General features: G+C 39.3%; 1 protein-coding gene across 30 annotated transcripts in view; it reads left to right on the top strand.

Moving 5' to 3' along the window:
* Positions 1–3,762: 3,762 nt before the first annotated feature.
* Positions 3,763–27,408, top strand: part of EPB41L2 (erythrocyte membrane protein band 4.1 like 2) — a 211,060-nt gene continuing 187,414 nt past the window's right edge. For 10 of the 30 annotated variants that reach the window (XM_061427960.1, XM_061427976.1, XM_061427968.1 and 7 more), the window contains exon 1: positions 3,784–3,918. The gene's annotated coding sequence lies outside the window, so the exon portion shown is untranslated. Of the gene's footprint in view, positions 3,919–19,543; positions 19,940–27,408 lie in introns of those variants that run through there. The other 20 variants (XM_061427979.1, XM_061427970.1, XM_061427980.1 and 17 more) reach the window with 8 other exon arrangements.

Raw genomic sequence — 27,408 nt, 5'->3', positions numbered from 1 at the left:
TCTCATTCTATCATGGAATCCTGCACAATGTCCAGGATCTCTGGGAAACGGCGATCTTCTCCATTAGTATCAGTTGTGTTCCTTGTGCTCTAGCAGGCTTGATATGCTTATTTGCATTATTAGTAATAGCTGGGAATGGCCTTTCAAAAGGAGATTATCATCTCACAATGTGTCTTGGATGGAAAAGGGGCCTTGTGTTGCTTTTGGAGGAAAAACCTGTGGAAAATTTTACTATACATGGAAAGAGAGTGGTTGCTTAAAAAACCTGGCTTCTATGATGAATTGTTTACCAGGATGACTGCCAACAATTCTTCCTATCACTGTATACACCTCCCACTCCTCCTAGCAAGAGATGAAGTCTGTGAAGAAGAGATGAAGTCTGTGAAGAAGAGATGAAGTCTATGAAAGAAGTCTTCTCAAATTGGGGCTGGCTCTCTGACTTGCTTTGATCAACAGAATGGGACATATGTGAGGCTGTAGGACTTCTGGGTCTAGGCCTGCAAGGCCTTGCAGTTTTTGCTTCTACCTTCTCAGAAGCCAGGTGTCATGTAAGGAAGCCTGGGTCATCCAGCTAAGAGGCTGCATGGAGAGAGAGAGGCTCTGGAAGATGAGAGACGATGTAAAAGAGAAATTAAGCTCCCCATGTGACAGGCAGCACCAACTGCCAGACCTGGGGGTGAGGCCATCTTGGATCCTTCATTCATGGATGAGCCTCCCAAGCTGACACCACATGGAGCAGAGATGAGCCATCTTGCTGAGCCCTGCTTGAATGGCAGCCCCAAAGAATCAAAAGCAATAAAATGGTTGTCATTAAAATTTGGAGTTATGGAGTCACAGATAGATGAAACTGCTCCAATGAGTGGCCAAGTGATAGAGTGACTCCTCTTGGCATTTGCATGGTGTCCTTGTAGCTTCTGGAAGTGGAACTGGGATGCATGCATTCACAGGGAAGCCTGAGATTGTCTCCATCAGACAGCATGCTAGGGCAGTGCCGGGTCTTCTTGCCTGTGCATCATGGAAAGAAGGGCAGGTTTCAAATCCAGAGTCACCCAGATACTTCCACCTGGTTGGGCTTGGTACCCAGAAGGCAAAAGATAAAAGAATGAATCACCAGCATAGTGAGATCAAGATTTCTCAGGAGCATGCCTGTGTGAGTGAGTGGGTAAATAAGAACACCAACGAAGTCCTGGGTGAATTTATGGTCCAAATTGCCAGACTGGGTTTGCTTGCAGATGGTGCCCAGAATTAAGGTTGTGATGCTAAATTTGGATGTAGTATGAATCTCAGATCTGGTATCTACTCCTGTCTTGTTCTCAGTGTCAGTTTCGCCTGTTACTCCAATCTCTCTAGTGGGAAAACCCAGACTTGCTCTTATCAGTCTGCTTTCTGAGGGATTAATATTATCACCTTGTCTGTGTAGCCAGTGTTCCAGCCTGCTTATATCTCTGCATATCACCTGTTCAGGACCTTGTCCTGCTGTCTGTCCAGTCCCTTCTTCTTGCCCTGTTAGGACTTCTCTGTTTGCCTGGACTACCACCTGTTGTTTACTGACATCTGTATGGTACCATGTTCCACCTGTTTTCTTTACTTCCTTATAGCTCCCACGTTGTGATCTTCCTGCCTTCACTTCCTGTTAGGTCTTTGCTAAATTTGCTTCATTCCTTTGAGATGTTGGGGCCAAGTAAGGCTGTGTCCAAAACGGAGTATAATTCTTCTACATAATAGCCTTTAGATATTTGATAACAACCTTTCCATCACCTTTAATTGTCTCTTTAGGCTAAGATTTGCTGGTTCCCACATTATCAAGGTTACCCATCTATGGATATAATTTAACTTGTCAATATTCCTCTTAAAAGGTGATGTGCAGGGCTTCCCTGGTGGCCCAGTGGTAAAGAATCTGTCAATGCAGGAGACACGGGTTAGATCCCCGGTCTGGGAAGATCCCTTATGCCACAGATCAACTGTGTGCCACAGCTCTTGAGCCTGTGCTCTGGCTCTGCGGCTAATGAGCCCATGTGCTGCAACTACGGAAGCCCACATGCCCTTGTGCTCTGCAACAAGAGAAGCCACCGTAATGAGAAGCCTGCACACTGCAATGAAGAATAGCCACTACTCACTGCAACTACAGAAAAACCTGTGCAGCAACGAAGGCCCAGAATAGCCCAAAATAAACAAATTAAATTATTTTTTTAAAAAGTGGTATACAGAAGTGATTTGCAGACTTTAACGGATGATATAGCAGGGACATAATTTCCTCTGATAAGGACATTATGTTTTATAAATTATGCCTACATTTAATTTATTACATTGCATTAACATTTTAAAAGGGTTTCATCACAGGTAGATTAAGGTTCTATGGGTCCTAAACCTTATATAATTTTAGGGATTCTTTAAAAGAATAAAACGACACATGTGAAGTTAGTTTCAAGGTCTGCATAGTTTCAAGACCTGTGTAGTTTCAAGTCCTCATTTCACTGTAAATCTGCCTGAAAGTTTATAATAGTATTGTCTCATAATATTCCCTGGTCTTGTTTACCAGAACTGCTTTCTAGTCAGACTTCCTCTCTGTGGTAGTTAACATACCCTATTAAGTTTTACTCGAGTACTTAGCATAGGGGGCATTAAGTAAGTTAACTCATGTGTGGGACAGAGAACAATCCCTGGCATACAAAGCAAGCAATAAATGTTAGATTTTATTATTTTTATTATTCACTGGCAGGACCTTAGCAAGTAACTTATCTTCCTGACTCTTACTTTTTTTCTTTGATGTAATGAAGATAACACTTGCCCTGCCTTTTTCATAAACCTCCTGTGAGGATCAAAAGATAAAATGTTAACATGCTTTGTTTACTGAAAATATCATACACGTGAAGGTATTGTAACTGGTGTTTCATTTGACATTAGAATTTTAGAAAAGACTGTTTAGGAAAGAAAAGACTTGACTTTGGCCGAGGTGGAGTCTTTAAAGATCTCAGTCGAGGTGGGAGGAGGCAAAGAACAAGAGGTACATGTGTGGCCGACGCTGGAGGCAATGACCAGGACAAGCCCCACCGACGTGCCAACTTTCAGAGAAGAAAGGAGTAGAATCTGAGAGAAAGCGATCTAAGTATACAAAAGAACCGGAAGAAATTGTCTGTGTGTCTTTCCACAACTGGCCTGAACCTCGGGTTTCTTTTTTTCCCCCGCCACATTCTGCTTTGCAGTCCAGGCTCCTAGGCCCCTGCCTGGAGATCTACCCACACTTTGGGTTCAGTATAAAAGCCCCTCTTCCAGGAGGCTTCCCCAATCCCTCCCGTGCCTCCCACAGGAGGAATAAACGGTTCCCTTTCCCTGTTCTCTCTGTGAAAGCATTTCTTCCACTCTAGACAGAGGAGAATCTAGTTTTCCTTATTTTTGTTTCACCAGGGCCTAGCTTGGGGTCTGCTCCCGAATAGGTGCTCAAGAAAGGTTTAGTCAGTGGATTCACTTTTAAGAAATAACTTTTGGAAGTTGATAAAAGGGCATTTAATATCTGGATGCGCGGGTAAGAGCGGCTTGAACACAGGCATCAGCAGTCATTATCTAGGGTAGCTCCCAGGGCGAGACGCGTCCTTTCCGCGCTGGGTACCCGGCGACCGCGAGCCGCTAATCCCGCTGAAAGAGTCGGTCGGACTAGCGGGGAAGGGGGCGGGGCGTGGCCTGGCCGTAGGGGGCGTGTCGTGGCCCGCGGGGTTTCCGCACCGGGGGCGCGTCCGGCGGGGATGCGGGAGGAGCTTCCGCCGCGAGGGGGCGGGGCTGGGGCGCTAGTCCTCTGACGGCCCCAGCCAGGGAATTTCAATTTGAAACCTAGCGGAGGGAGGAGGCGGACGCGGCGGCCGGCGACTGGGCTGAAGCGGGACTGGTCCCGGCGGCGAGCGAGCTCCTGAGTGCGGCGTCCGGGTAAGGAGGCGTGCGGAGCTGCGGAATGGCTGGCCCGGGACGGGGAAATCCCGGGGCCGAGCGTCTGGTCTCTGCGGATCTGCAGGGGCGGCTCGGATTTTTCCTGTGGCTGCAGCTGGGAAGCTGATCCCGGGCAGGAAGCGGTGGCGGGACGGTCCCACCGGGAGGGGGAGGGCTGCAGATGTTGGGGTTTTCTGCGGCTCCCTGTCTGCCCTCCTCCCCATTCCCGACCCGGGGACCGGTCCTGTTGCTACAGGCCGGATCCCTGCTTCTCCGCTCCACTGCGGTCCCCCTGCTTCTCCCTTCGTGAGAGCGGGGGCCGCGTCTGGTCGGCGCCGAGAGAGGTGGGGGCACGGTGAGGACTGCGCCGGCCTCACGGGGGTGCAGTGGGCTCAGGGTCACGCGTCCCGGGCCCCGCGGCGCGGCTGCAGGAGGGATCCGGCTCCATCCTGGGCGCGGGCCGCGGCGCGCGAGCCTGTCCCGATGCGGTGCGGCCCCCTCCTTCCGGGCCGGGGGCACGCGGCGGCAGCAGCGTTGCCCTTCAGCATGATGGTTTTGGAAGAGGAAACGCGGGCGGAGGACGCCACGCGTCCCGGGGCGGGCCGCGCGCCTGGGCACTCCGGGTAGCTGGGTTCGGGCGGCGTCACTCGCTCCGTCCCTCCAGACGCTGACCTCCCGACCAAAGTGGAGAAAAACGCACGTTTTGCTCTCTGATCCTTGCCGTCCCGGCACCCAGGCTATCTCACCAGCGATGGCTTATTTTTCTCCTCTGTTTGACGGCAGAGTTGGGAGCAGTTTTAGTTGCGCTGCTGGGGTAAGGACCAGGAGCGAGCAGGGTTCGAATCAGAGTCTAAATCCCCAGCAGGAGTCCCTGCCCCGGGCAGCTTGGGAAGAGGTCGGTCATAATTTCTGAGATCTCTCATCTCCCTTGAGGTCAGGGTGTTTTGGCGAGGTTAGAAGAGCCCTTGCCTAGTCTGTTATTTTGGGAAGGGGTCTGTGTGGATCCTTCCCTCTGACTTAGGACGCCTTAAATTGCATTCCCCATGAACAGCACAGCTGGCCGTTTTTAAGAGCTCTAGTGGGGTGAGAGGGAAGGAAGAACCTAGAGGATCTGTGAATGTATGTTCTCTTTTCTGAATCACATCCTTTCCTCAGTTTTTTGAACTTCTCGCGTCTGAAATGGCACGTGTATGCCAGGCATCTTGTTCTTGTTACTGTTAAAGCTTTTTTTAAAAAATGAATCGTAACAGTTTATCCTTTATTCTTGCATTTTTTTCAGTTCTCTTTTTATTTTTCCCTTTTTTTTTTCTTCTTTCACCGGAGTCAGCTATTTCTGTATTCTCGATTTATAATACTGTATGGAGAATTTGAGTTTTAACTCGCGTCCTATCACATTTCCTCTTGGGAAACTGAGTCAGTTCCTTGGCCGCAGGAACTGGGATTTAAAATTCTGTCTGTGAACAGGTTTTACTCGGAAACGAATAGTACTTAATCCTATTCAGTTTCCGTTTGCAGGACTCTGCTGTGAGAAATCACAATCTTCGATTGTGATAAGGGCCAGCTGAGTGCATCCATCAGGCTGACACAGCTTTTAAAGAGCTAGGTTGTGTCACCTGTCAGAGCTCCAGGGGTCAGTCCTAAAATTCAATTGGAGAAATCACCGTCAAATCTCAGATGTCTACTTTATAGAGGTTATTGGAGAACTGTACAAGTGGTAATGACTTGGAACAATGGGGTGGATTTAGGGCTAATTTAATCCTACCCTGTCTTCCTCACTTCTTGGGCAGAATTCCCACTGAAGTCAGTAGTGGTCTTGTGTGCAGAAGGACTGCTGAGAACAAGAGGCTGCTCATTTAGAGTAACAGGAGGGGACAGTTTCTTCCCTTTTAAAACATCCCTCTTTAAGAAAGACCTAGTCATAACAGTGCTTTAATCTTTTATTTCTAGTCAAAGTTAGACCTTCCAGAGAAAATAAGTGGTTGAGTGGAGCCCCCAACTTCAGATTCTTGATACCTAAATTGGATGGGGATTGCCTAAAACAATGAAAAGTGATTAAAAAAATCATTTAATGAATTTCAGTAAAATTATTACTAACTTCAATAAAAAATTTAAACTGCTATATAGTATTCTCAACTGGGTATATATATTAAACTGGGTGTCTGTATATATATACATATATATATAACTGGGTATGTATGTTAAAATCTGAAACTTAATTCCAAGTAAAAAGGAGCAGATTTGCAGATTTAGGAGACAAATGCAAAGAGAAGCCCACCCTCAAACAACTATGGAAATATAAAACAAGAGAATTCAGATAGCCCTTGCTGTATTTGGAGAGGTAGCTTTCAGTTCAGTTTTGTGTACGTATAGGCTTTAATGACTGGGCCCATCATTAGATTTGGAGGTTTCTAAGTTAGTTTTATGTTGATCTGAGTTGGTAAGCTTGTTAGGTCCTTTGCTTCTTAAGTAACGTTCTTGTGGTTTACCCTTTCCAAATTACCCGTTCGAAAGAACTGAGTTTAGAAAACCTATCCAGTCACCAGATCTTAAAAATAGATTTTTTAAAAATCAGAACCATGTCCACGTGGACTTGCCAACCACTTGCTTTCAACTAAAAATACTTGCAAAGATGACAAAGCAGTCCTTAACTGGAATATTTATTGGTAAAATTACTCTGTAATTTAGTAATATTGTATAGTTATGTTTAAGGTCGGGTTTTACCCTGAATCACCACTCTCATATAACTGACTAGAGAACTACAAAGGTTCTGTCTTTGCCATTTTATTTAGGAATGTGGGGTTTTATGTTTTATATAGCCAAATGCTAAATATTTTTGAAGATTTGGTTTTGTTTCTGTTTCCACAGGAAAGCATAGGCCTTTTCCTTTGTTTTTTGAACTGACATAGTCTTTTTAGAGACTATGTGCGGACTTTCTGAAGAAGTACGAATTGCTAGTATCTGTATAAGGCATTAATATAGTTTTTAGGGATCAATATTGCTGAGGATCCAATCTTGCATTTCTAAAAGTCTGTATCGTTTACTCAGAGAAAACAAAGGAAATATGCTGACTGCCCCCCCACCCCGCCCCCGCCTTTATTTAGAAACACATCCAGTGGCCTTGTTTTTTTCAGATTCAGAATTACTGTACCTAACCACTGGCTACCCTTACACATTTAAAAGCCTCAAGTAAATGTTTATGCTGGCTTCAGTACTCAGCAAATACTAGCCAAACTCTAATTTACTGCCCGTTTATAGAATCTTGGAATCTCAGGGCCGGACCTTTAGGAGTCAGCAGATCCACTCTCAGCCCTTTCCCAACACACAAACATTTCCAGCCTCTTTGGAAGGCCTCAGTTCATAGAAGATTTGTATATGATTCCCCCACAGATTCCAGACAGAGTGCCCTTTGGGAATGCCATGTTTTGGCATAAACCAGCAACCTGATACTCATAAGATTTCTATCATTCCTCTGACAGAGCAGTGCCCCAGATTAAAATAAAAAATGGAGTCAGTGCCTGGCATCCTTACATATAGGGGACTGGCTTCCAAGTGTAAATACTGTTGTTACTTAGATGTTACAGGTAAGCCAAAAAGGAAGGAAATAATTTCTAATGTCAACTAGAAATAAATGATGATGGTTAATATTTTTTTTTAATTTTTTTCTATAAAGTATATATATTTTATAGGAGAAAGGGAGTCCATTTGTAGAGTTATGTGAAGTGCCTATAACATTGTTGGTACTTAATAATTTGATGAAAGTTTATGTAATATATTGGAAGTGCATTTAGTGAGGATTTTTTGAAAGTTGGAATTGACATTGTAGAATCTGGTACGGTTGCATGTAGAAATGTTATGTAGGTTATATTTCATATAGAGGATTTGGTTTTCTTACTCTTATTATTTCCTTTTGTTCTGTGGTTGGCTTAATCTATATAGGTTTCTTAGATGCATGTTTCTCATGTCTAGGAGGGTAGATAACCTGTACTTTATTTTCCTAAATATCTGATGGTTGGGATATCATTGATTTAAATGAGAGTGTTAGTGATTTTTCTCAATTTTCTCATTTTTTTTTTAAAGTGATGTTGCTTTCCCCTTTGTATGGGGTAGACCTCAGGTGGCTTATGAGTACATCCATACTGCTTCTGCTTTTAAAAATAATTATTTATTAAATAAATACTTGATTATGCTGGGTCTTTGTTACGTCTGTGGGCTTTCTCTAGCTGTGGTGCGCAGGCGTCGCGGTGGCTTCTGTGTGGAGCACAGGCTCCAGAGTTTAGGCTCAGTAGCTGTGGTCTGTGGGCTTAGTTGTGCTGAAGCACGTGGAGTCTTCCTGGAACCCATGTCTCCTGCATTGGCTGGCAGATTCTTAACCACTGGACTACCAGGGAAGTCCTTTCTGCTTTTTATTCCCCCACCAAAGGTTGAATTTGGACTAATTTCATATACTTAGTTACTTTTAAAATAGAAATATGTTTTCATATCACATATACTCTGCATTTTGGTATTATTATTATTATTTTTTACTTCAGTGTATTGTGCATATGTGCTAAGTAGCTCTAGTTGTGTTCGACTCTTTGTGACCCTGTGGACTGTAGCCTGCCAGGCTCCTCTTGTCCATGGGGATTCTCCAGGCGAGAATACTGGAGTGGGTTGCCATTTCTTCCCCTAGAGGATCTTCCCAGGGATTGAACCTGCATCTCTTATGTCTCCTGCATTGACGGGTAGGTTCTTTACCACTAGGGCCGCCGGGGAAGCCTGATATCTAGTGTATTAGATAGAGCCATAAAGGTCTAAATGTATATCGATTGCCTCAGAAATAATCTTTACAGTAATATGAAATCAATTTGAAGAATAAGAATTATCTTTTTATTTGCTCTGAGAACTATCATAAGATTTGCTTTAGTAGCCCAGCGGACATTTCACATTTATAACTAAGTTGAATGTCATGGGGATGGTTTTAGTTCTTTCCAGGTTAAGAACCAGAGGGCATGGAAAGAGTTCCAAAATGATTTTGTCACATGTTCATCTGTAGGACCTTGTCTAGGTCAGTTAGGGGAGTTCATTGTATTGATATTTAAACTAAATTGTTCATATGTTTACGAAAAAGCCAGCTTCCTCTTGCTTTGCTCTTTTTATGGCCTTTATGTCTACTCTGTGAAAGAATTTTCAATACTTGAAGACTTACGTTACCCTCTAATTGCCTTTTTCCAAGAAAAATTGTGATTTTAAAAACTTTTTGCATAAGTCTGATTACCAACTCTCTAATCATTTTTTCCAAGCTCTGAATTCAGGTTTCTAGACCTCCTGATGAGAGCTGAAGCTGGACCTACCACCATGATAAAAAAGTGCTAAGTTTAATCATGTTTTTGAGTTTCCTGTAGTCTATTAATATATGTACACATCCCAGTATCCTGAAGTACTAAATTAATATGTAATTTACACTTGGCTTTCATTCTTACATCTTTTCCTTTTTGTCTAGTTAGTCTACTTGTTTTTCATCTTCACTTCATCCCCCTAAGGTACCAGAAGGGAGGGTGAGAATCATTTAGTTTAGATTCTTGACCTTGAGGTGAGAAGTGTGGGTTTAGTGGGGAAGATATTGCCCGGGGTGAGTGGGCCCCACGGATTCACGAACTGCCTGAGACTGTTAAGTAAAGTGTGTATGTGTGTCAGAGAGAGAGGGATTTTTGGGAGGAGATTTTGAAAGGGTTTTGGGAAAACAGAAAATGTTAAAAACTGCTGATGTAGTTCTATTCTTATTTTTGAGATTAGAGAATCAAAGTCTTAAGAGATTTCCTTTTTTTGTGTGTGTGTTACCCCATTGCACTTTCATGCCCCCACTATTGTGCTTATTTCCTTTCAGTTGAATTCTTTTAGTTGTCCCATTTTAGCCCATTGTCAAGGTTAAACTAAATTCTGATATAATATTGGCCTCTCATTTTCTTACCTTGAACTTAATGTGCCGTTATTTCCTTACAAATTTCTTTGGTGAAAATATTAATTAGAAGAGATCAGTGACAAGTCCACACATTGGTGTTGGTTAGACTGCCATTTATGCCAGTGGAACCTTAGGTGAAATACTTTTCAAGGCCTCAGTTTCCTTATCTTCACTATGGGGATTAATAATCATAACCTACCTCAGACAGTTAGAAGAGGACTAAATGAGCTAGTGCTTATAAAATGCTTCACACAGGGCTTGGCCTCTGTGAAAATTGTTAGGTTAGGAAAAGATCTAGTGAGTTTCATATGAATATGTGTAAGCAGTTTTTTGTTTTTTTTTGCAGTGATCAGGAATAATTATCTATGTGGAAGTACAGTCTTTGATATGAAACTGTAATTTCCTATGGTAATCACAAGTTAAAACCACTTTTTTCACAGTTTCAGTACAGTATCTCTAGAATTTTTTTTAACAAACTACCCACTGCTTTTGGCAGTGTTTAAAAAGCATATAGGTGGAAAAACTGTTTGGATCTAATTTCAGTATCACAGACAGATTGTAGTCTTTTTTATTATGTTGCTGGAGGTAACTGATTTGGAGTGTAAAATTTGTTTGTATATGCTATCATATTATAACTTCCTCTGTAACTTCAGTGAGCTTGGTGCAAGAAAGTTGTTAATGAAATTTTTATTGATGGTGTTTAAATCTCTACATATGGCATTAAAATATGACCTTTTTACATCCAGTACATCTTTTTTACATGAAGTAGATCTGCAGACATGTTTTCCCCATAACAGTGTTTTACCTTTCAATTAGTTGACAGTGTTAAGAAATCAGGAGGTTTCCCAGAAATATCTTTTTTAAAAAAGAAATTTTATTTATTTATTTATTGGGCTGCACGAGGTCTTAGTTGTGGCATGCCAACTCTTAGTTGTGGCGTGTAGGATGTAGTTCCCACATCAGGAATCTGACCTCGGCCCCCTACATTGGGAGCATGGAGTCTTAGCCACTGGACCACCAGGAAAGTCACAGAAGTATCTTCATTTTAGGTTTCTCTGGGGAAATTGGAGGACCTTGGCAAAACTGGGCCCCCATTCCTCTCTTGGAGTGCTGAGGAGGTCCTGCCCCATCTAGCACAGATCATGCTGTCCCTACTTGGCCCAAGTCCCTCCCATTTTCCTTCAGATTACCACTGGACCGTTCCATTCATTTGCATCAAAAACCTGGCTCCTTTAGACTGTTGAGTTGAAAACTCAACTCAATGAGTTTTCATTGAGTAAATGAAAAGAATTTCACTAAGTGAGATGTAAATTCAGTAAAATGAGATGAATCTCTTTTTACTAAATAGCAATTTTGAAATATGCAAAAAGGACCCAGTCTCTGTGACTTTCAAGAAGGTGTCCCGGGCAGTGGGGCTTTTCTACCTTTAGGGCCAGAGGTCATCCCCCACCTCTCCCTTAGCAAAGACTGACCTCTGGTTCACAGTCAGTCATGGTTTCTGGAGCCTAGCATGCAGTAGATCCTCAGTCAGATGTGGAAAGAACGCTCTTCCGAGGTTCTTCCCAGAGTTCGTCACTCCTTCTCAGAAGCAGATTGCCTGGTTCTCTGAAGCTTAGTGTGACACTGCCGTACCCCGTAGCTGTAACTTGTTTGTATGTTATTCAGGTTTTTTAGAGGACCTTTTATTTTCATTTCATCACTCAATATTTTGGTATATATATCTAGGAAGATAACCCTTTGGTAGACATGACTGGTGTACCATCATCACACTGAAAATTCCTTAATTTCATCAGATATTCAGTTTTTGATATTCAAATCTCCAGTTATCTTAAGTATCAATTTTTGAAAAAGCTAGTTTGAATCCAGATTGGTTTAAGATCCTCATGTTCTGATTGGTTGGTACATCTTTTTTAACATTTTATGTTGGAGTATAGTTGGTTAACAATGTGTGTTAGTTCTGGTGTACAACAAACAGAGTGATTCAGTTATACATATGCACGCATCTATTCTTTTTCAAATTCTTTTCCCATTTAGGTTGTTTGGTTAGTGTATCTTCTAAGACTGATAAGCTCTAGTTTCCCCTTCATCTCTTTATTTCTCCTTGCAGTAGTTTGTATGTTGAAGAAATTTGATTAGTTGTTTTATGTGGTTTCTCACAGGGTGAATTTTGCTGATTTCAGCCCTCTAGCGGAGAAGGCAATGGCACCCCAGTACTCTTGCCTGGAAAATTCCATGGACGGAGGAGCCTGGTAGGCTGCAGTCCATGAGGTCTCAAAGAGACTGAGCGACTTCACTTTTCACTTTCATGCATTGGAGAAGGAAATGGCAACCCACTCCAGTGTTCTTGCCTGGAGAATCCCAGGGACGGGGAGCCTGGTGGGCTGCTGTCTATGGGGTCGCACAGAGTCGGACACGACTGAAGTGCCTTAGCAGCAGCAGCAGTGTAGTTAACCTGTTCCTTTTCCTTTGTATTTTCTTTAAATACGTAGTTGGATATATGAAATTGGTCTAATTCACTTTCTTTATTTTCTTCCTTCTTGTTTTTATACTATTCCTCCATGATGTAGGCTTCTATTTGACACTTCTTGCTTGCCTTCCATCCAGCCTTCATCCTGGCTGGAGGTGCTGTCCCACCAGCTGTGTTGTCTTCTTTGCGCTGGACAAGTGCATTTTATGCTTGTGGCTTAGCCTTGTTCTAGGTTTCATTGTGTGTCATCTGATAAGGCTGGAAGCATTGATAATAAACAGGTGAAAAAGGAAGAAAATTAACCTTTGGAGCACAGACTGAACAACAACAGCCAGCTACTGTAGTTGGTGCTTTATACATGTTAATATCCCCAATCCTTCTTATAACAACACCTTGAAATAGCTGGTATGCTCATTTTACAGATGAAAACTTGAGGCTTAAAACCAGAATAATTTGCTCAAGGGCACCCAGCTTGTGTGCTGCTAAAACTTCTGTTTCTTCTGCAGGGGAGGGTGAGTTACTTGCTTTAATTGATTAATGCTTATTACTCTGTAGAACTCGAAGATTTCAGAAATTTATTGGCATCTACAGTATCTGACTTAACAAAAGGGAAACTTGTTTTCCTAACTGGTTTCTGCCTTCTCGTTTCTTTTGTTATGGTGTGATTATGAAGCAGAGTCCTGCTTTTAGCTGCATGATTCTTGAATCAAGCTGGAATGGCGAGAGCCCTCCTCATCTTGCTTTTCACATTAGTGTAATGTTGCCAGGCTGATGTTTCAATGTAAGAAAAATGTCCCAGAGTATAAAACACATCAGAATAAAATGTGTGCCTCCTTCCTTTTCAGTTTTTATTTTTTAAGCAGTTTTACACTTTTTGTTACTTCATTCACAGTGCAAATGGCATTCCCCAGGGGGCTAGTATATAATTTAGAAAGTCAGGTACTAGTGTAGGGATTATAAAGAAAAGCAGCAGACACCTGCTTTTCATGTCCCTTCATGACAGATTTCTGCTCCTTAGAGGCAACTACTTTCAGTTCTTTTGGTTTTATTATCTATGTGTTTTGTTTAAAACCATGATTTTCTTGCTTTTTCCATTTTAGACAGTAGTAGCTATTGACTTTCCACCTTGGTTGGGGTTATTCTCCTTTACTGACTCCCTCATCCCCAACAGAGATGCACACTTTTCTCTCTTTCTACAACACATACAGTCAGCAGCCAAGCTGTGTATCCTGCTTTGGCTGCATATACTTTCTTTTACAACTTTTTGCTTTATCCTGAAGTTAATTGCCTACTTCTTCCTCATTTGTTTAGTTTTCTTTGTTCCTATCCTTAATTTAACTCTAAACTGTGTTGAAAACCATATTGCAAACCATTTTCTTTTTTATTAAGGACATCCTTCCTGGGCTGGTTTATTTCTAGAACTGCTTTGCAGTGCCTGTGTGTGTGCTAAGTCGCCTCAGTCGTGTCCAACTCTTTGCAACCCCATGGACTCTAGCCCGCCAGGCTCCTCTATCCATGGGATTTTCCAGGCAAGAATACTGGAGTGGGTTGCCATGCTCCTCTCCATAGGATCATTGAAATTTCTCTTTTCCTTTCTTCTTAACTTCAGGGTGCCAGACTTCTTCTTTATCTCTTACTTTACATGAGTACATCCTCCAGTAGTTTCCCAACAAAGTGCAAAAAAGGTGAATTTCTTGAGACCTTGTTATTTAAAAGCAACTTTCCCCGCTCTTAAAATGCCTTTTTGTACTCTCAATTTGAATGCATTTATAGTGTGGCTGGGTATAGAATTCTAAGTTAGTGGTTACTTTCCCTCTGAATTTTGAAGGTGTTGCTTCATTGTATTAATATTTTAGAGCATCCCAATGTTCTCTTGAGAAGACTGACTGGATTCTAGTTTCTGATTCTGTGTATGTGCCTAGTTTGCTTTCTTTAGAAGTTTTCAGGATTTTTATCTTTGAACTTGGTGTTTGGAAATTTCATGATGATGTGCTATGATTTGGGAGTCTTTTACTCATTGTGCTGAGCACTCACTGGGCCCTTTCAGCTGGAAACTCTTGTCTTTCAGAAATATTCCACTATGATAATGACTCCCTCTTTGTTCTCTGTTCTTTCTGGAACTCCTGTTAATTTGGATGTTGAATTTCCTGCATTGCCTTCAGTTTTGTTACTTTTTTCTCTCTGATGTCATCTCTTTGTCCTTTTGTTCCCTCTTTTCGGAAATTACTTCAGTGTTTTCTTCTAATCTCTCTATTGAACTTTTTTGCTTTCCTATTTTCAAAGCTGTTCCTTCGCTACTGAATATTCTTTCTGATAATGTCCGTTTCTTTTTTCGTGTATATTGTTTCTCCAATCCTGCCCATCTCGATGTCCCCCTTTGCTTTCTCTCTGTCTGAAATGTTCTTCCCGCAGATACCTGCACAGCTTACTGCCTTAGCTCCATCAGAGTTTGGCTTCCATGATCATTTATTTGAAACTACAACCCAGCTCCCACCTCCTCTACCCCAGTGTGTCCTAAATCCCTTGTGTTTTCTTTCTTTCTTCTGCAATGTGTATTGCTGTCATCTGATACCCTTATATTTTACTTTTTGTTTATTGAATCTCCTCTCACTAGAATGTATTCTTGCCTGGAGAATCCCAGGGACACAAGAGCCTAATGGGCTGCCATCTAAGGGGTCGCACAGAGTTGGACACGACTGAAGCGACTTAGCAGCAGCAGCAGCAGAATGTAAGCTGGATGAAGGCAAATCTTTCTGTCTTCTTTTGTCCAGTATTTCTGGTACCTACAGCAGTGCCTGTGCAGAGTAGGCACTTGGTAAATATTTGTTGACTGAGTGACTGGACCTCCCTGTTTTACTGTGTAGAACCTCACCTCTGCCCTCTGAATGCAAAGCCTTTCTTTTTTAAGTTCTGTAGAGTGAACCTCTTGTCTTCTGGCTGCCAAGGTTTGATGAGAGTGTATGTGTAATTTAAACATTCCTTGCCCTTATTTCCAACAGGTCCCTGTCTTCAACTCTCTCTCATATCTCAGCCCTCAGAAGTTTCTGGAAGTTTCAATTCCTAAGGCTCTCAGGGCTTCTCCAACAATCACATTGTTTTTGGTAGGTTCCCACCAGAATAGCAATTCAAGTTTAGACTTTCTCTGCTCTGCTAAGTCAGTTACTTTGTACATCTGTTTTCCATCTTCTAAAATTCTATTGATATATCTCATCTGCTGGCCTGTCCCCTCCCTTTTTCTTTCTTTTTGTGGGTTTGTACCTTTTTTTTTTTCTTTAATTTTCCTTCTGTCATTTAGTGTGGTTTTGGGAGTGAGCAGAAATTAACTCATGTTCAACCCACTGGTTTTAGAGTTTTCAATTGATAAAAATAAATTTCCAAGATTATTGTGGTACTCACAGTTGGTAAGAACTGCAGCCATAATAAAATTGTCCTTTTTCTTCATGCCAGAAACTGAGTTGAACTTCAGTTATATATAGAGAGAAAAACAGAAAAGTCACGCGATTGAGTCAACCTCTAGGGTGGGTGGGAGTGGGTGACTGATATGTCATTAAATAAGAAAGTGCTTCTTAGGAAGAGCTCAGAAAATGTACTATATTTTTTTTCTTGTGATATTTCAAGGATTAATTCAGTACACACACTTAATCTTATATATTTGAATCTAGATTTAAAAATACACAATAGAAACCAATTTGATGTTTATGTATCAGAATGGCAACCTTATTATGAAATTTACTGAATATCTTAGTGTGTCTCTTTAGACTGACACATGATTGGCATACATAAATTTGAATATTCTTTGACTATTTGAATATTCTTTGGTTATTAGAGGAAACTTTGAACTCATGGGGGTTCTGTTAAATAATTTAAGGGTGAAAAATTTCATTACTAGAGCATAAATAGAGAGTGGGATTTATTCTAATGGGAACACACACATTAAGGATTTTTGTGTGTGACTTTTGGGAAAAGTGAAACAAAAATGGAAGTTCTGAATAAGGTAGTAGCTGAAAGGTCTGAGAAGCTCTAGGATGATCCCAGGGCTAATGAGTACATGTGATTAGTGTTGGTTAAGTTGCTGAGTGGGTTTTAGCGGTTTATTAATTCAAATACTTTATACATTAATGTAGAGGAAGTTATAGGCAAATAGATCAGGGCAGTATCTCTCCAAAATGTGGTGGTATGTTAGAATGATTTGAGGTGGTACACAGATAAATCTTTTTCTTTTAATGGTTAAATACACATGTCAGTGTTTATCAGAAAAATACCCAAGTATTCAAAACTATGATTTCATTGATATTACGTACTATAAGGCTAAAGTAGGTATTTTAAAGTGACGATATAAGGAGAAGTGTCACATCAATAATAATACAGTGGCTGTTTGGATTTGGCAAAAATTATAAAGTCGGTCTGATTACTAAAGGTTGATAAACTTTGGCCAGGTTTAAAATAAGATTTCTCCTAATAGATAACAAAACTGTAAGTATGCTGACTGTGGCATAGACTTCTGTTTCAGGTAAGGAAAGTGAGTGAGGAAGGAGTTAAACGTTCTCAAAGCCATTCAGCAATTTAGTAATGGAGCTTCAGGCACAGCCAAGGTCTCCCAGTGTCCAGAGTTGTTCCCTCTAGTGTGTGTGTTCTTTTGATGTTAATGGAGTTGCCAATTGAAGTTTTCTTGGAGAACTCAGGAAGCCTGCCAAGTTTTATAGCTGTCTGTAGCTTTTATATATTTGTATCTTGAGCCCTGAAGGTAGACAGAGCTAGGTCTTCCAAAAATAGTTCAATAAATGTGTCAACGTTTTGAAATACTATTGAAAACACAAGGAAATAGAAGTCCTATGGGATTATTGGAAAACGGTGCCAAATGCTTTCACAAGAATTTGAAAAGCAAATGGGGCTCGGTGGTCATATGCTAGACAATGGTGCATATTCAGTCTTCATTTTGGAGCCCATTTTTATATGATAATCTTTTACTTTTCCCCAGTACTCTCTGTTTAATTGCTTTTAGACTCTGGGAGGCAAGCTGCTAAATGAACATCTTCCTTAAAAAGTGTTCTTTAATTCACTTCTCTTAGGGAGAAAAAGGCAGACTTCTTTTTCTTAATAAAATGAATCCAAATTGTGTATGGGAAAGGTTAGAGTGCCAAGTAATGAGTTGGGTCTCTCCACTGACAAAGGAATCAAAAGTTTATCCATGGGCTTGTAACCAGAACTGTTTTTGGATCTTGGCCATTAAAATCAACATCAGCAAAGCCGGAGTCCTAATTTCCTTAATGCTAAGATTGTCTGTTTTAAATTACGCACAGAAGGGAACGTGAACGTTTTTCTTCCTTCCGCCCTCTCTCCCCACCCCCAAACAGAAAAATAAAGGTGCGGGGAAGATAGTCTCCGCTAGAGCAGCTCTGCGGCGAGCGGCTGCCGCTGTGGGCAGCATGTGTAGTGCAGACGTGGCTCCAACTTTTCTCCTAATTGAGGCCAGCTCCCTTTCATCCTCAGTGCGGCTGACTTAAATGGAAAGACTTGAGGGTGGAATCTAGAGCATTCTATAGACCTGTGATCTGTGTTACTTGCTCTGCGCAGCACACATGGAACAGTGAAGGATAATATGGCTCTTTTTTCTTTTTTTCCTCCACTCCCCAGTGTGGCTCTTTAAGACTTTCTCTTTTTGTTGCCGTTATTAGGTTTTTTTAAAGTCATGTTTTTACTGTATCTGATTATGTTTTGAAGTGTTATTTTTTTTTTTTGAGAAAAAATGTACCATTATTAGCAATAGAAGAGTATTTTTCTTTTTTAAATTTTTTATTATGGAAAAAATTAAAAATATTCAGAAGTATAGAGAAGCCTCACCCAGCTTTGACAATTACCAGCACAGGGCCGGCCAGTCTTGTTGATACACCCCACTCTCATGACTTTGAAGCAAATTCCGGATACTATATAATTTCATTTGTAAGTAGGTAAGATTCCCACCCTCCCCCTCCATTGGCATGTGCTCTGTGGTCTCCAAAATAAAGTTCATGTTCATTACTGATTTTGTAGAATTACAGAAATTAGTTCATTTACGTCCTATTCAGTTGTCATGCTTTTGGAATAAATACCTGCATATTTATTGTTTTGATCAGTAAAAGCAATTTCATCTGAGTTTTAACCAGTGAAAGCAGTTTCATCTAAATGCAGTACCGTGGACATAAAGGAAATGCTTTAGCCAGTGCTCAAAAACGTAATTCCTAAACCAAATCTGAATGGATTTTCAAATTCTAGTGCATTCTCAAGGTAATGTTGATCTTCTATGAATTGTTTTTCCATGGCTCCTGTCTATGTTAATGCTAGATTTTAATGTTCTTATTTATTTTTATTTCTGTTGTTTTATTTATTTAATTGAAATATGACTGATTTACAGTGCTGTGTTTTAGGTATACAGCAAAGTGACGCAGTGATTTTCTTTTTAGATTTTTCTTTTTTCTTTCCCTCTCTCAGTTCTTTTTTCTGCCTCTCATTCTTTTGCTTAGCATAGTTTTGTGGCAATATGTTGGAATAAGACCAGGTGAAACATTTTTTTTTTAGCTGACTGAAATTTAATGGGACTATGTGGTTATAAAATCATAGCAACTTGCCATGTGTGTAGTTCTGTCTGGCAGTACAGTGGGGAAATATGCCTTAAACAATGGTCATATGTTCGCTGAGAAATCACATGTAAAACATTGATTGGCATAATAGCCAAAGCTGACACTCACTTAATAGTTGAAGTACTTTTCCTAGTTAATAAGCATGCCTTTTATGTTGGAGATAGTTTACTTTATATTTTGTTTTAAATTAGAACGTAGTTTAATATATATTTTGTAAAGATATCACATATTGAATTAGAGAATGCTGATAATGATAGATAATAGATAACATTTCTTGAATACTTAGTATGTGTCAGACACTACCCTATGGGTACTTTTACACATATTATGCATTTAATCCTCACAGAAGTCCTGTGTGGTTGGTACTGTTATTCTGGGTTTGCCTCTTAAGAAAACTGAGGCACCATAAGATTAACTAATTTGCTCAAGGTCACTTGGCTAATTAATGGCAGAGTAGGGATTTGAGCCAGGCCATCTGAGTCTAAAGTCATGACTACTGTCCTACTATTATCCCTGAGAATATGTAAATTCCTCTTTGTACCCTATCTGTGCTTGAGTTCCCCTCCCCAGAGGAGCCCTTTTGAACCAGAGCCAATTACACCATTGTATGAGGTTATGATTTGATTACTGGGTGGGTATTTTTCATTGAGAAACTTGAAAGCTGTTAATGTGGTTCTACTCATGTTCCTTTCCTGGCTTTAGTTATAAAGGAGAAGGCAGGATAAGTGGAAGCGTGTGGAAAGTAACGTGGTAACCACTGAAGTGGCTTCCTCCCCCACCCCCACCCCCAATAGAACGTGGAGCCCATCTGGAATGCTGACAGGTCACAAAGGAGCTGTTGAAGCCAGTACTTCAGAGTACCGCTGAGCCTTCAGTTGAGTACCTTGAAGTGTAGGTGTATTGGTGGAACGTTGGTCTTCGTTGGGCTCTCCTGAGAAGTGTAGACTTTTGTCAGGGGTTTGTGTTGGGTCTACAGTGACTGGAATTTTAACAGACCAGGTATCTGATATTCTTCCCCCTCTCCTTACACATTTTTTTTTTCCTCTTCTGAAAGTAGCAGAGGATAGAAAGAAAATAGTTCACCAATTACTAAGTGTGACATTGGGCAAGTGACATTGTTCTTGTGTCTGTTTTTCTCTTTAAGTGGTTCAGTTGTCATAGGTCCAGATCCACTTAAGATATTGTCTGTGGCTCATTTATTTGTCTCTGTAGAGAAAGTAATTTAAGATGCCTTTCCGTATAGGAAAAACATAGGCATAGAATTTTGGCAAAACATTTGATAATGTTTTCATGCTGTCTGAATGGTAGCATTAGGGAAAAACTGTGTTAGGGGGAATCTATGGTGGTGTTTGTTACTGAAATTTTAATCTTTGTCATCTTCTATCCAAAATATTTTTGCCTGTAATTTTCCTGATGACAGACAAGGACTGCTAATCAGATTTACAGATTTCATGGAAGTGTGTAGGGAAACATATATATATATATATATATATATATATATATAAGGCTTATATAGATTGTCTTATTAGCTACAAAATGGGTTGAAATAAAGAAGATGAAAGTTGTTGGAAGTAAAGGTTGTCTATTATAAGGTTTTTGAAAGAGAAACAGGATAGCTTGATCTTCTTTTCAATACTTTTGCTTGAAAAGTAGTAGATATCTTTTTATTCCTTTTATTGACTTCTGGCCTCACCACTGCAGTGGAATTGTTCGTTTCCATGTTGCCCTGGAAACAACAGAGATTGCTCTGTCGTCAAGTCCACTGAACGCATTTTCCTTATATTATTTTTGATATTAGTGGCCAACCATATTGTCTTTGAAATTCTCTCCTGACATGTTAGGGCTCTTTTTCTATATTCCTTCTGTTCTTTGCAAGATTTATATATTCTTTCCGTTCTTTCTTTTCTTCTGACTACCCCTTCATTTATTTTCTGTCTTCCAGGGTTCTCAGTCTTTGATTCTTAGCCTTGACTAATTTCGTATCACCCATGATTTCACCTACAATCATAATTTGTTAACTCAAGTCTCTCACCAGGCTGTCTTTCTTTTCAGCTCTGAATTCTTACATGACTTAGAGGAATCTACCAATATCTCAAAGGTGTTTTTTTTTTTTAGTGAATATGTGAAATATCTTGTGTTTAACTTGGAATAATTTGTTCATTTTTAGATACTACATTTTAAGTGATATGTTGTATGTACTAAGTATGTTTTTGTTCAGTAAGAATGAGTGGAAGCATAGATACACTGAGTCCATGTCCATGGGAGGGTTCCTGGAATGATCAAGTTAGGAGAAAACACAGCAAATGAGGAGCTAGATGTTGAAACAGCTGAAAGAGCAAGACTTGCTGGGGTGGGAGGCCTGTTGAGACTGTCTTTTGAGCACTGGCTTTCTAACTTTCTTAGGACAAAATCCACTATAACAATAGATTTTGAACCTTGACCTATGTGTGTATATATGTGAATAACAGACATGTTTTGTAGATTTAGTTCTTAGCCTTACTTACGTGCTGTATGCTCAGATTTTCTTTTCTAAATAATGATGATAAAATGTCAGTTAACAAACCACTAACTAGATTTTACAACTCACCAGTGACCTGTGATCTGTTTATCCTTTTTACATGGATAAAAATAAGAGATTCAGAGAAGAGAAGTTTCCTACCCATTATGAGAACTTTTTAACAGTTGAAGCAGGCAGAGAATGGAATGGGTTGCCATAGGAAGCAGTGACTTTTCCAGGGTTTGAAAGACCCCAGGGCTATGGCTGATATATGTTGAGATTTGACAGAAAACAGCAAAATTCTGTAAAGCAATTATCTGTCAATAATAAATAAATAAATAAAAAGACCCCAGGGCTGATAGTCACCTCTTAAAAGGTGTGGGAAAGAGTCAATGGGTGAGGGATGGGACGTTGTGACCATTAAGGTGTCCCCCAAGTCTAAGATTTTCTGGTTCCCATTTTGATAAAATTTTTTATTTGATAAGCTAACTTTATTCAATGTTTTTTCAATGAAGAGCTTTATTTGGGAAGTTTTAAATATATATAGAAGTAAACTGAATAGTATAATGACACCCCTCATCCCAACCCATGCAGTCTTATCACTCAGCTTTAACAGTTTATCAGCTCATGGCCAGCCTTGTTTTATCTACATTTCTGTTGTCTTCACCCCAACTGTATTATCTTGAAGCAAATCCCAGGCATCTGATCATTCAAATATAAGACTTTTAGAAAAATCACAATACCATTATTACACTTAAGAAGTTAACAGCAAATCTTTAATATCAAATATTAACTCCATTCAAGTTTCCATTTGTTCTTGTTTTCTTTTAGTTTTTTTTTTTTTTTTTGCTGAAATGGAGATCCAAGTTAGGAATCACACATTGCAATTAGTGATTCTTTTTAATCAATAGGTTGTCTCTTTTGTATTTCCTTGTAATCTAGTATTTTGAAGAAATTGGGTTGTTTGTCCTCTCTTGTTCCCTACAGTTTTGATTTTGCGGATTCTATCCCTGGTTTAGTTTGACCTGTTCCTCTGTCCCATAAATTGGTAGTCATATCCAGAAGCTTTTATCAGCTAGAGGTTCAAATTTTAAAATATTTTTTGGGTTGTTTGTCCTCTCTCGTTCCCTACAGTTTTGATTTTGCGGATTCCATCCCTGGTTTAGTTTGACCTGTTCCCATGTCCCATAAATTGGTAGTCATATCCAGAAGCTTTTATCAGGTAGAGGTTCAAATTTTAAAATATTTTTTGGCATGAATATTTCATTAGTTCTGTTCTTTCTTAAAATTGCTCAGGGTATACCAGATTTAATTGTAAGGATGATTGGTTTGGTTTCTTAGTTCTTCATTTTTCAAAGTCATCCTAAGCCCAGTTCCCCATAAAAACAGATGGAATCATTTAGAAGTTTGGGAAGATGATAATCCTACAAACACCACATCCAAATACAAATTACAAGTTTCTTGTCCAGCTTCATTTCCAAAAAAGAAAGGGAAAAAGCAGATGCCTTGGTAATTACTACAGACCGCAAATCAGGTTTTCAGCTAAAGTGAGACATTTTACAGTAAAGTCAGTCTTGATTATTCTAGCACACTATGGAAACCTTGCAGTTTTGCTGGTTAAATTTCCCACTCAGTAAGCAAGTATTGTCAGTGGTTACTCCCCATCCCTTTCTTCCTTGGCGGTTGGAAGTAAAAGAATAAAAATGGGAAGATGGCAGGTCAGAAAGGAGTGTATCGTGGTTCGGTTGCTAAGTCGTGTCTGACTCGCTGTGACTCCATGGGCTGCAGCACACCAGGCTCCTGTGTCTTTCCTTCACCATCTCCTGGAGCTTGCTCAGACTCATGTCCATTGAGTTGGTGATGCCATCCAACCATCTCATCTCTGTTATCCCCTTCTTCTCCTGCCTTCAGTCTTTCCTAGTATCAGGGTCTTTTCCAATGAGTTGGTATGTATGTGAGGAATCAAATAACTGTGTTCTTTGGTGATCCTTTTGAAGGATATTGGTAATCTTCTTCCTATTTTTTTATTATGGAAAATTTCAAATGTACAAATAGAAAAGATAGTATAATGAGTATCCATGTTTCCATTACATAGTTCCCCTACGCCCCTCATGTTCAGCACATTTTCCAAAATTGGGTTGGGGGTCATGCTATATAATTCAGCAGAATCTTTGTTTCATTTGTTGTAAGACTTGTAGCATAGGCCTTACATCTTTTCTTCTTTGTTTTATTTGTGTTGGTAAATCTTTTGCTGGATTTTATTTTATTTTGGTTCATGTTTATTATGTTAGGTCTTAGGTGAAGAAGATTCTATTTGATGAAGATGCTATGATTAGGCTTTATTCTTTGACTTCTGTTTAAAATTTTTTTTTTTTATAATGGAAGCTAACATAAATGTAGAGAGATGGAGAGAGTAGAATAATGAATTCCCATGTGCCCATCTTCTAGGTAATTATCAACATATGGTCAGTTTTGTCTCATTTATGTGTCTGCAAATCCCTGTGTTCCCACCCTGTCACGCTGGATTGTTTTAAAGCTGATCCCAGACATTATATTGCTTTACCCATAAATGCTTTTTTGTATGTCTGGTAAGCATTCTAAAAAAAAAGATCAAACCCACAATCCTGTTGTCACATCTAAAAAATTTAACACTTCTTTAACATCAAATATTCAGTGACTGTTCCTGTCTTCCCATTTATTTCATAAATGTTTTTCTTGTTGGTTTCTTCAGGTTAGGACCCAGATAAGGTCCACATTACAGTTGATAATGTATCTTAAATATCTCAATATGTAGTTTCTTTCTCCTCTTTTTCAGTTCATTTGTTGAAGAAACTGGGTTGTTTCTTTAGAATTTCCCACCTTCTGAATTTTGTTGATTGCGTTCCTGTGATAGTGCTTAATTTGTTTCTCTTGTCTGAGTTTTCTGTAAATTGTTAGCTAGATCTGATGCCTAATAAGACTCAGAGTTGATTTTTGGTGGTATTGTTGGAGAATCCATCAGAGTTGTTGATATTTATTTCTTATTGCACCACTTCAAGATGTATGGCAACATATGGTTGGCCCGCTGTCTCCCATCCAAGTACTAACCAGGCCCAACCCTGTTTAGCTTCTGAGATCAGGGCACGTTCAGGGTGGTATGACCGTAGATTGTTGGCTCGCTTTCTGAGATGAAGGTTGATCAATAGGCTCAGGTATTGTCAGCCAGCTCAATCCATCCATTGTAGTTTCTTATGGAGCTTTTGCCTAGTGGTTTTTAGCTGCTGCTGATAATCTTTGCCTAGATAAATTGTTTCATTGCATTAACTTCTAAGCATGTATTTTTTCTTCCGAATTACCTAAATTATGGAACTCATAACATTTTGCCCCAATGTCTTCATGATGTATTTGTATAAAATGAAAGTTTTTGCATTTAACTGGGACACTAGTATCGTATATAACAACTGCCAATAGTTCTCTAATATTATCTGATATTGAATTTATATGAAAATCTCTCCCATCATCCCTATGACTTCCTTTATCAAACTAGGATGCTGAAGGAGCACATATATAGTTATGTCACTTAAGTCTCGTGATTTAAAACAGTCCTCCTCCTTTCTCTTTTCACTGACTTTTTCTGACAATGACCTGTTGGAAAGATGCAGGATGGCTGCCTAAGGACTTGTAGAATCTTTCTTTTTTTCTGGGTTTGTCCGATTGTTTCCATGTGGTGATATTTACCTCAGTCTTCAGTACTCTTTATTTTCTGCAAAGTAGAATTTAAATCTAAAGGCATGATTAGATTCAGAATAAACATTTTTGGTAAGAGCACTTAATAGCAAAGTTGTATATTTCATATCATATCAAATCAAGACCCACATAATATAGTTATCCCACTATTAGTGAAGCTAAGATTAAGATGGTGACTAAATTCCTCATTTAGAGTTATATTTTTCCCTTTGTGGTGGGCAAATAATCCCGGGGTAGTGAGACTTTAGCACCATACAAATACTTTAGTTATCAGTTGTTCATCTAATAATGTTAATATTTGTTGATGGTCCTGAATCAATTATATCACAGGGAGTTTCAAAATGGTGATAAAATGGGATTAAAATATTATGGTAAAATACACATAATGAAAGTATACTATCTTAACCATTTTTAAGTGTATATTTCAGTAGTGTTAATAAATTGACACTGTTGCACAACTAATCTCCAGAACTGTTTTAATTTTGCAAAACTGGAACTCTATACCCTAAGAGTTTTCTCATGCTTTCAGCTTTGTAAGCTTGCAATTTTCTGTGAAAAATAGCCTTTTCTCATCAAGGTAGGCTATCTGATTACCCTGAAATAGTTTTTAATTTAAAATATAGGAGTAAACAATTAAAAACTTAATTTTTCCTTTTATCAAATTTTAAAACAAGCCATTAATATATAATAGTAATCTCAAGGTTTTTTGGTTGGTTTGTGGATTTTTATATATTCAATGTATTTCCATCAAGCACAGTCATTCTTTTTGATGTTCACATTGTCCCAAGCTTGGCCAGTGGGAGTCCCTTCAAAGTGGCTCTTAAATCTTTTTGGCATGACCCTATCAGGCTTTGAAAGTAAGGGATATGTTTGTTTAAAGGCACTAAAGTTTTCTTTGGAGAACAGGGTCAAACCTGTATTAGCCGAAGCACAAATAGCATCCTTATTATAGAAAAGTGCCATAGAGCAGAGTAAAATACCAAGGTCCTAATTCATCAACATAAGGAGAAATAAGGTGAAGTTAGAAGACCTTTTAAGGCCTGTTCTCATTTTATATTGTGTGATCTTTTACCATATATAAGGTTGTTTTACCATTTTGTTATTATTGGAACAAAATATTTCAAGAGTTTGAATGTTATTAGGTTTTTCCTTAAATAACATCTTTATTACTTTCTTCCTCTTCTGATAGTCAGCTTCCTGGGCCATGGATTAAAGGACTGTAAATTGGAAATGTGAGGGTGGAAATGTGAGGGTTTCACACGCATGTTTCACAGTTATAAAGTCCATCCTCAGAGGAAGCATGAAGGGGTTTGCATACTAACCTTTGCCTTTTATTCAAATAAAATGTGGCTAAACATTCCACATAGAGAAGGTCAACCTTATAATGCTCGATCAATAAGCTGCTGTCTTGTTTCCTGCAGACGGCTTTATTTCCTCTCATTTGAGTAAACAGAAGAGGTTTTATCAAGAGTTTAAATGTATAACTGAATTTGTGAGGACCAACATCATAATACTTGTATCATGTTTTCAAACCTCTGGAAGATACCATCTGACATTAAAAAAAAAAAACTTTTGGGTTTTGAAAATTGCCTTTTCCCAGTGTAATGTGGATAATGGTCATCCCATAAGCAGTCATTCTTTTCCATTCATTTTTCTTTTTCAGAATAAGTGTGGCTCAGTTTTATCCTTATGCCCCTAGTAGTCACTATGACGACTTTTGGTTAGGAATTGGATATGAATTGCCAGTTTTTTTTGAATACTTTGAACACATACTGAATGTTGGGCAGAAGTACAAATAATACAGCTGCATACCATGCTAATAAAAACAAAATGTTTGCCTTGAAAAAGTTTCTTCTCCTAGAAAGAAGTATTATGGAATTCTGTATTTATTCATCAATGAGTTTAGTTTTTACGTAAATAAAAGACTATACTGTATTTTAGTATAGATCATTTTTTATATGTATGAAAAGATCATTAACTTTTTCAAAGAAAGCTAACCCTTTAAAAATGTGTTAAGTGGCTTTAATTGCAGAAACTATGAATATTGTTATATCTAGTAAATTGAGTTCATTCTGTGAATTTTCCAGATGGTGAGAGCAACTGGAAGAATTTGATACATTTCTTCTCATTCGTAATATTAATGAATTGTGAATTAGTACAGTTGTAATCTGTACTGGATTGTCTGTATAAGACCATAGAGACTTGGCATGAGAAATACCCAGTGTATGTATTTGGATTTAGTTAT

The sequence above is a fragment of the Bos javanicus genome, chromosome 9 (assembly GCF_032452875.1).
Source record: "Bos javanicus breed banteng chromosome 9, ARS-OSU_banteng_1.0, whole genome shotgun sequence".
In the NCBI taxonomy this organism is placed as follows: domain Eukaryota; kingdom Metazoa; phylum Chordata; class Mammalia; order Artiodactyla; family Bovidae; genus Bos; species Bos javanicus.
The sequence above is the reverse complement of the archived record's forward strand: the minus strand, read 5'-3'. Positions and strand labels throughout refer to the sequence as shown.